The sequence below is a fragment of the Aythya ferina genome, assembly GCF_964211825.1.
Source record: "Aythya ferina genome assembly, chromosome: 13".
Classification (NCBI taxonomy): Eukaryota; Metazoa; Chordata; class Aves; order Anseriformes; family Anatidae; genus Aythya; species Aythya ferina.
Window position 1 is genome coordinate 12871323 of NC_140311.1, and position 8443 is coordinate 12879765.

The window sequence follows — 8443 nt, forward strand, 5'->3', positions numbered from 1 at the left end:
ATTATTTTTGTCTAACCTGACAAAAGAGATAAGTAGGTCCTTGTCAAAGAATACAGTGCAGCAAGTTGCTGGTTAGTGTTTGTATCTCTGTAAAAGCTGTGTGGATATTGACGTTTAACCTGATCCTTTCCTTTGAGTACCCTGCAGGAGGAGTTTATATTATATCCAATTACTGATAAGATGAAGCCTGATTTATAATTGTCCTGCATCACTGCATGAAGTAGATGTTGCACAGTGTTACTACACCACCATGCTAGTATTTTAAACCCACACATTCTATTGCTGCAAATTAGTACAGGGCTGCAAGGCATGCTGAACTGAACTCACCTCTTATACACAATGCTAAGATTATTTGTGCTATCTGGCTTCTGAAAGAACCACAAGGAGTCATGGACAGAAATCTCATTTGAAGCCAGCGTTATCTGGATGTGCAAATGCTTGAGATTCTTGGAACACCTGACCTGTCTCAGTACTGAAGTTCTTAATCTGAAAAATGCTTTGGGTAAAATTACCAGGTGCCTTTTCCTTAAAAAGGAGGCATGGAAATAGTTGGAAGCTTAGTCTTGCATGCAGAACTCCCACCAATTTTCCTAGGCATGATGTGGTAGGGACAATTAGTTCTTTCACCTTACAGACCTTGTCCTTTATGGTGAAAGGTTCAACTCCTAGAGAGATCTCCTTATTTAAAATACAAATCTTTAGTAAAGACAGGAGCTTTTAGTTTTCATAATAGGTGAGAAGTCAGCCTTTACCTAGACCTGTTAATTCATGTGAAAAGCTCAAATTGCTCTCACTTCATAACATGTAGGGCTGATCAAGCAGAGATGCAACCTGCAGTGTCCCCCTCTAACTGAAGTTCCTCTGTCAGAGCTCTGACATCTGACAAACAAACACATCAGGTCATTTATAAAAGTATAACCAAGTTGTTTAGTTTTTGTTACAGGAAAGAGGGAATTTACTAAATATAAACATATCAAAAGAACATTTCCTTTTGACAGAATGTAAAGACTTGAAATAATGTTCTGAATTGTAGTGAATCAAAATATTCTGCTCTATAAATGAATGATTTAGCTACTGACAACGTGCCTTTTAAAAAATGTTGAAGTTGACAAAATCACAGACAATTTAGAGAAAACAACCAAAATTGTACTGCAGTTGCTAAACTTATTAGATAGAAAACTTAATGTTAAGCACCTCTATATGTTTGTGATAAGAACACAAATTACAAAGTTAAATTACTTTGTTTTGGACTGAGGCGGTGCTATTAGTCACACAGTAAACATTAGAGCAAAACCAGGGGGAATTTGTATCAAATATTCTATCCATATCATTAGTCTTGTCTTAATGCATTAAAATGAAATGCAGTAGTTAAAGGTATATCAGAGAAAGCTGTATTCCTATTACATAAACCACTGAATGTATTTTTCCCAATGGTAAACTTATACAATTTGCTATTCAAAAATACTGCAAATTAAATGTTCTTTGCTCTTTATATAAGAACACTTCTGTTACAAATACACTTTTGTAATGGTAAACAAAAAAAAATGTGCCGCTTTGCCATTAAAAAAAAAATCCTTTTATTAATTCTAGTCATAGAATAAAGTACTGCAGGGCCACAAGTCTGCACTTTGGTTAGCTGCGTTGAGAATTTGGATGACTATTACTTTTGGCAATTAAACAAGAACAAAGTGTGAGCTGAAAGAAAATATGAAAATCAGCAGTGTGCTAACTTGAATAGACAAAGTTCAACACTGATCTAAAAAAACAAAACTCTCCAAGGGATACGACAGGAATATCAATGAATAAGTCACGTAGTGACACTATTCAAGGAGCTGTTAAAATCAGTAAAAATTAATTCTCACCAGTTCTGGATTTATTTACACTTAATAAAGAAATCTTATCTAAATTCCTGGATGAATATATAATGCTCTAACTAAAGAAATCTAAAGCCAGGTCAGATTGATTTGTGTTCTCCAGTTAATACGAAACAGACCTCACCTTGACTCTATTTGAGTCAATAAGGATGCCACCAGTACTGGTTTTTGTAAGAGCCATATTGGGCTGCCACTTCAGGGGTAGTTTCTTGGTCACTATGTGCTGAAATCTCTAATGCTGTAGCAACCCTACTAATCATTTGGGTATGGTGGTTATGCCAAAAATTAGAAATTCAGTTTTGGTTTTTAAGAATATAGCATTATATACATTTTTGTTCTTATCCACCATCAAAGCCTAACAGAATTAAGAAGGCCTGGAAGGCAAGCACTGACTGATGAAATCACCACTACTAGGAGATTGATGGGTTTTATTTTAGAGAAATAATCCAATACCCACTTTTCCAGCTTTACTTCAGCAGCTCCTAAACACAGTGGAAGGGAAAAAAGTGGCAGAGAGCTCAGGCAGTGAGCAGTAATTTGTCAGCTGTGTAAAAGCAGGAGAAAGACTGCATAAGCAAAGGGGTGTGGAGCATAAATACTTTAAATGAACTTCCTCTCGACAGGAAGACAAGTACTGAATGAAATTGGCAGAACGGATTAAAATTAAAGTGTAGAGTATAATTACAGCAGATGCGTTTTTTGCAGGTGATGTTAAAACGTTGCATCAAATCTTGTTTTGGCCAAATAGCTGCACAATATGTTTTCTAGCATCCTGCTGGCACAATAGCTTACAAAATTAATAGTTTTTTGTTGTATGATTTGCTTTGAATAACAATCTTAGTTAATGTTAATACAAAAAGTAACTAGCTAACTAACGTGACAGTATAGGTAATAGTTTCAGGCTGGAGGATACTGATTTTAGGGGCACAATACCCAATAAATGCAAATAAAATGATTTTAAACATTTGTCCTTAAACTAATTTGCCAAATAAACCACAAAACAATATTCTCACAAAAATTACTTAAACCCTGATTGAAACTGAAGGCCCTAATTTCAAAACTAGGCAGCTGCATGTTGTGCCAATGACAATCACATCTGTGTAGATAATAGATCATTACTGGTTTTAACTGTGCAAAATTACAGGCTGGTCTAAGGATTCTCTAATAGGTTGAGTGATATGTTCTTTGCCAATTATCAGTAAATCTCTATTCTTTGAGTAAATGTTAACAGTAAGGCCTACAGTAACATCAACAGAATTTCAAGTTGGGATTTTCAAGCCCAGAGATTAGTTTTTTGTAAACAATTTACTGTTCTGTCATAGAGCGGGAGTAATGATCCTGGAAACAGTTCACGGCTATGCTGTCATCCACCTAAGTGAATTATTACTGAACTGCTACCCTTCCTTTAAACGTTACTGTATTCCAATAATCTAACAGTGACACTTCGAGACATCCGTAAAGCAAACAGGACACATGAATTATCATGTGTGTTAGAAAGGTGTCAAGGCTGACTGTCAACAGAAAAGCAAGCTTGACAAATTAGAAAGCTGATTCAGGTTGTGGGTTTTTTTTTTTCCTTCACTTAACTTCATTCAGCCAAGGACAGGGAACCTCCTGGTTTATGGTTTTTATACAGAATGACTACGAGTAGGTATCTTATGGAAGCAGTAATGGCACTGACTATGAAACAGACACTACATGATGTGTTTTTTGAACTAATTTGATGTACTAGGCATGTGGAATGAAAATGAAATGTCTGTTTCGTCTCCAACATAAATCACAGGGGATTCAATTCCTAGTATACAAGCCCCAACCAGCAGCAGACAGGAAGTCTTAACAAAAAAAAAAAAAAAGTAGACAACATGCTGCTTTTTTTTATCCCCTCTCCATATTTGCCTCCCACTCCTTTAAATGAACATCAAATGTAAATTCAAGAGAAATCTTTTAAGTCTTCAAGTTCAGACAACACTTAGGCTTTGCTTTGCTGCTCAACTCTCCTCAACATCCTCCAAACTACAACATCCAGCCCTGGCAATCAAGAAACCCAAAACTACTGAAAGACCTAAGAAAGCCCCTAAAGATCCCCATTGACAGGTTACTTTTACTTCAAGCCAAAAAATTAGCTTTCCTGAGGTAACGTCCTCTGTGGAGGACTGAAGTAACATACAGAGGTTTGCTCTACAATTTCCCACATTTTACAGACTTTTACAGCTAGGTAACCAATCTGCCCTAGGGTTTCTAGAAGCAGAAAGCAGCAGGGCTGGTGTTTGTATGCAGACAGGTAATGTGTGGATCTGTGGCAGCTATTTTATTTTTGACTAGTGATGGTGCTGGAAACTATTTGACTGCTTTCCAGTAAAAACAGCAAAACCACCACTACACGTACTCTACCAAAAAGGATGATTGGGTATAAAAACACCTTTATATTGGTGAATACTGTCTTTATTAAAAATAAATATAAAAAAAATACAGCTGACTTGAATAGCTAAAAGTTTCATTAGCTCAATAGTTTTGTCGCATGGATGACACAGCACTGGCATTTTTACTGTTATGTTACAATGCCCAGTGAATGTATATTGACAAAAATATATATTTACAAATAGCACATATGTGTCATTTTTCATTGCAATCACACTTGGTCGTGACAGATTTTGGCCTTATATTTTAACTTAAGCCTGCTGATAGAGGGGCCTGTCAGAGCCTTTAGTCTTTCTGCTTCATTTTAATCTGTAAAACACAGCCCATTGTATCAATCAATATCAGAGCCTTACTGTGAGCATAAATAAGAGCTTGTAGCATTCTTTAGAAATGTTGATGTACTGAAGAATTTAATAACTTCACAGTTCAATATCACCCAAAAGTTTGTGTGTTTCCTGCACAGTTACTTTAAGCAGAGGGATACAACATGAAGTGATTGTTCTTCGTCCCACAGAAGTGCTCAAGGGCTTACCAACCTTCAGGCACAAACTGTTGATCAGAGCAGAAAAGGTGAAGCACATCAAAGGGGAGAAAGCCAATTGTGACTCACTGCACCAATAGGTTCCAGGTAGGTCAATGGTTGGTGGAGGACAATTTTTGGGAAGCTTTTGCTCAGGAGCAATGACAAGTCAAAAGTATTATTAATTGTCAGCAGTATACTCTTCAAATGTTTACATTTTGCACCACTTCCAGCCTCCTGAACAGCTTTTAATCACCTTCACAGAAATTCATTTCAGGTATACAGGAATGTAAAAGAAATATTGAAATACTCCATTCACACACAGTCCTCTTTAAAACATGCAATTGAATGGGCTGGCATGAGGGGATCATCAGGCACTTGCTTCTTCAGCCAAAATCTATGAAAAAACAAGGACTAGTCCAGGACTACAAGGACTACTCAGCTCCAGGTACATATAAAGGTTATATACCTTTCTGCTCAAAATTTGTTCACTCATAATGCCTGTTGTATGACAGAGGCCACAAAATGAACTTCTGAGTCTTCTCTTTTAAGTTCCACTGAAGTATACAAGAATGGAATAGTCAGAGCCTTCCTTCCCAGAAGCTAGATCTGTACTCTGCAATAATTTTTAGCCTAAGTAATTTAAGCAGGTAATGTTATCAGCAAGACTGTACAAGTAGCAGTACAGAAATTTAAAATTATTCCATTTCAGTGCACGTTATCTACCCAGCATATTCAGCCTGGCAAGTGTTATTCCTTGGGTGCCTGCTGTGGAGGCTCCCTTAGGCAAGCAAAGCAAGTCCTGTCACTCAGGTAAACAACTCCAAGTACATGTATGTACATATTCTTTTCACCTAGCTTTTCTCAGAAGACAAATCATGATTATCAAGTAAATACATTTTTCTTTTGTGTAAATAAAGGTATTTTCGTTTGTTTTTTTTTTTTCCCTGTTTTTTATATATGAAACATCTAGCCTTTAATTCCTTCGCTTTCATGGTGAACTTAAAAGGTCTTTAAACAACAGTAACAAATATCATTTCTGCCAGCAGCTTTACATCAGATTAATACAGAATGTGATCCTTATATCATTACATTATCGTGCTCTTTACTAACCACAAAGAAGGCAGAATACTGCTGTCTTGCTCTCTCGGAGCGCGCTCTGCCATCTTCTCACCCGCCTAAAGGTACAGGTATTCTTCTTCTTCATTTCCAAGTAAACTTAAAGGAGCTGTTCTCCAGTGACATCCACATGGGATAAATCCCCTGCTGTAATCTTCTGGCAGACAGGTTTAATTGAGCCTTTTCACTCAAGTACTCTAATTTGGGGCTTGATTGTGCCAGGCGTAGAACACTGGCAGAACACAGACATACAAGAGGATGTGTATGCACAGGAATAACACAGTATTTCATATGCACTTCTTCTGAGCAATAAAATTTTAATATACTTTACACTTGCAGAGGTGGAAAGGCTGCTGGCCTAGACTAGTGGCTATGTAAAAACAGCTATTAATGGATAATATTTCTAGCTTTGTACAGCAATCTACTAAAACACAGAAAACACGAAAACTGTGGTATTCAGGCGTACAGGTTACAGTTAGATTAATCATTATCTTAAGCTACAAGAGTATCTCACCTGAACTTAGCTACAAATTTAACAGGAATTTATGATATAGTAAGTTTTGGGTTATTTGAAAGTCACAGCTTCAACAGATGATTTAAAGTGGGGTGGGATGAAGATATCACAATTAATTATGTCTCTCCTATCTTCTATGAGCCAGGAAGAAAGGCAAACAAATCATTGTAAATCTTAAAGCAATCAAGTTCGGACTGAAAGATGGACTGTTTATTTTATCAGGGGAGAATGTATTGCTGTCATTTTCTCATTAGCAGCTCTGTTAGGTGCTGTAAACTATTAGCTGTTTTCTCACAGCATTATACGCATTTGGATGGCATTGTGAAGGAACATGTAGACTAATTGCTCAGATTAGGCAAATAATTTTTACTTCTGTGGTATTGGATTTACCTGAAGGTGAACTGTTGAATGGGAGTGACTGATATCAGAGTCCACTGTCAGCATACCATGGTGTTTTGGTTTTTGTTAGTTTTGGTTGGGCCCAGTAAAACACAACCTTCACCATCCAGGTCTCAAACTGCTCTGCACTGTGTCTCTGTGGTCTGGAACTTCACAGCAACCCTGCAAATGGAAGTTAACATTCTTTACCAAACTTCCCAGGTACAAATAAAGTGTACAAAATAAAAGATCATCTGAAAAGCTAAAAGCTACTTAAAGAAACTTACTAGTCAGGGAGAATACAAACCAAAACAAACAACAAAAAAAAAAAGGGCTCTGATTAGAAATGCCACTTAGAGTTGCCAGCTACGTACGCAGACATGCACACAAAGGTGCTCATCTGGGCTCCGCAGCACCTGTGAGCCCTGGGCTTGGTGCTGGCTCCAGCCTCCCAGGGCAGCTCGCCTGCACTCAGAAACAGCCACTGTCCCCATCCCTGATAAGGTACTGGATCGCATAAAGGATGAGTAGGGTGGTGAAAAGGAAGGGTGCAAGGAAAATGGCTTTGGCCACCGGGGACATGATGGGCTGCATGTCCCCAGGGGAGGGTGGGAAGCTGGGCGCAGTGAAGAGGCACTGATGCACCAATGGATGTGTCTGTGGTGCATGGACACTTGCACCCCAGGGAAACCTCCAGGGCCCCCACTGCACGGCCCTTTCTTACAGCATCTTCTCTGTGCTTGCTGTGTCCCCTGCTTCACAGCCCAGCTTTGTTGTTCTGCCTGTGAAACACCTCTGTTCTCCCTGCAAGCAATGTCACCCAGAGCGTTTGTCAGATCTGACAGCAGCTGCTAAGCAGCCAGATCTTAACCTTTCCTTTGGGGAAAAGTCCACTATCCCGCAGGGGGTTGAACTGATACACATTTCTTCAGGGAAGAGGCAGATAAAGTGGAGATTTTCTCAGCTGTGGCACCTGCAGGTTGGGTCTGACAGCAAAGAGCTGTTTTCTTTCTATCCTTTTTTTTTTTTTTTTTTTTCTTTTAAGCTTTGTCTCTCTGTAGCTTGCGATTTATTTTCTAGCTCTTTGTCCCCTGTAGGAACAATTGTGCTGCCTGGGCAGTCAGCCAAACATTGTAACTGCTGAAGAAATCTTTCTTGATTTACTCCTACGTGAATATTCTTGGAGTAGGCATGCTGCTTTATTAAGCTTCTAAATCATTAACAGTTTTCAAGTTAAGATAATTCCTTGTTAATATTGTTTTGACTTTGTTTTATAATTGCATCTGGCTGAGGGTAATGCCCACAGGTACTGCCTTGTCTAGGAGCTGCTTTATGTGTTGCGGAAGATGTATTTTATCTTGAATAAATACATTATGCATAGCCCTTCTCTTTTCCGAACTAGTACGGCTCAACTTTTTCAAAAGCAGAATGAAAAACAAAGTACTAATTTTCAATTCTTTAAGCCTGGTAACTCTTCAGTTTCTTACACACTTGTGTGCTGTCCTGCCACAGGTCCTATCACATGGGTTCTTTTTATCTCATCAGCCTCTGGAGCCTGCTTAACCTTCGGCCTTGCCTTGCCTTGCCTTCACTTTCCTTCCATTATGTTTTCATGCTTCT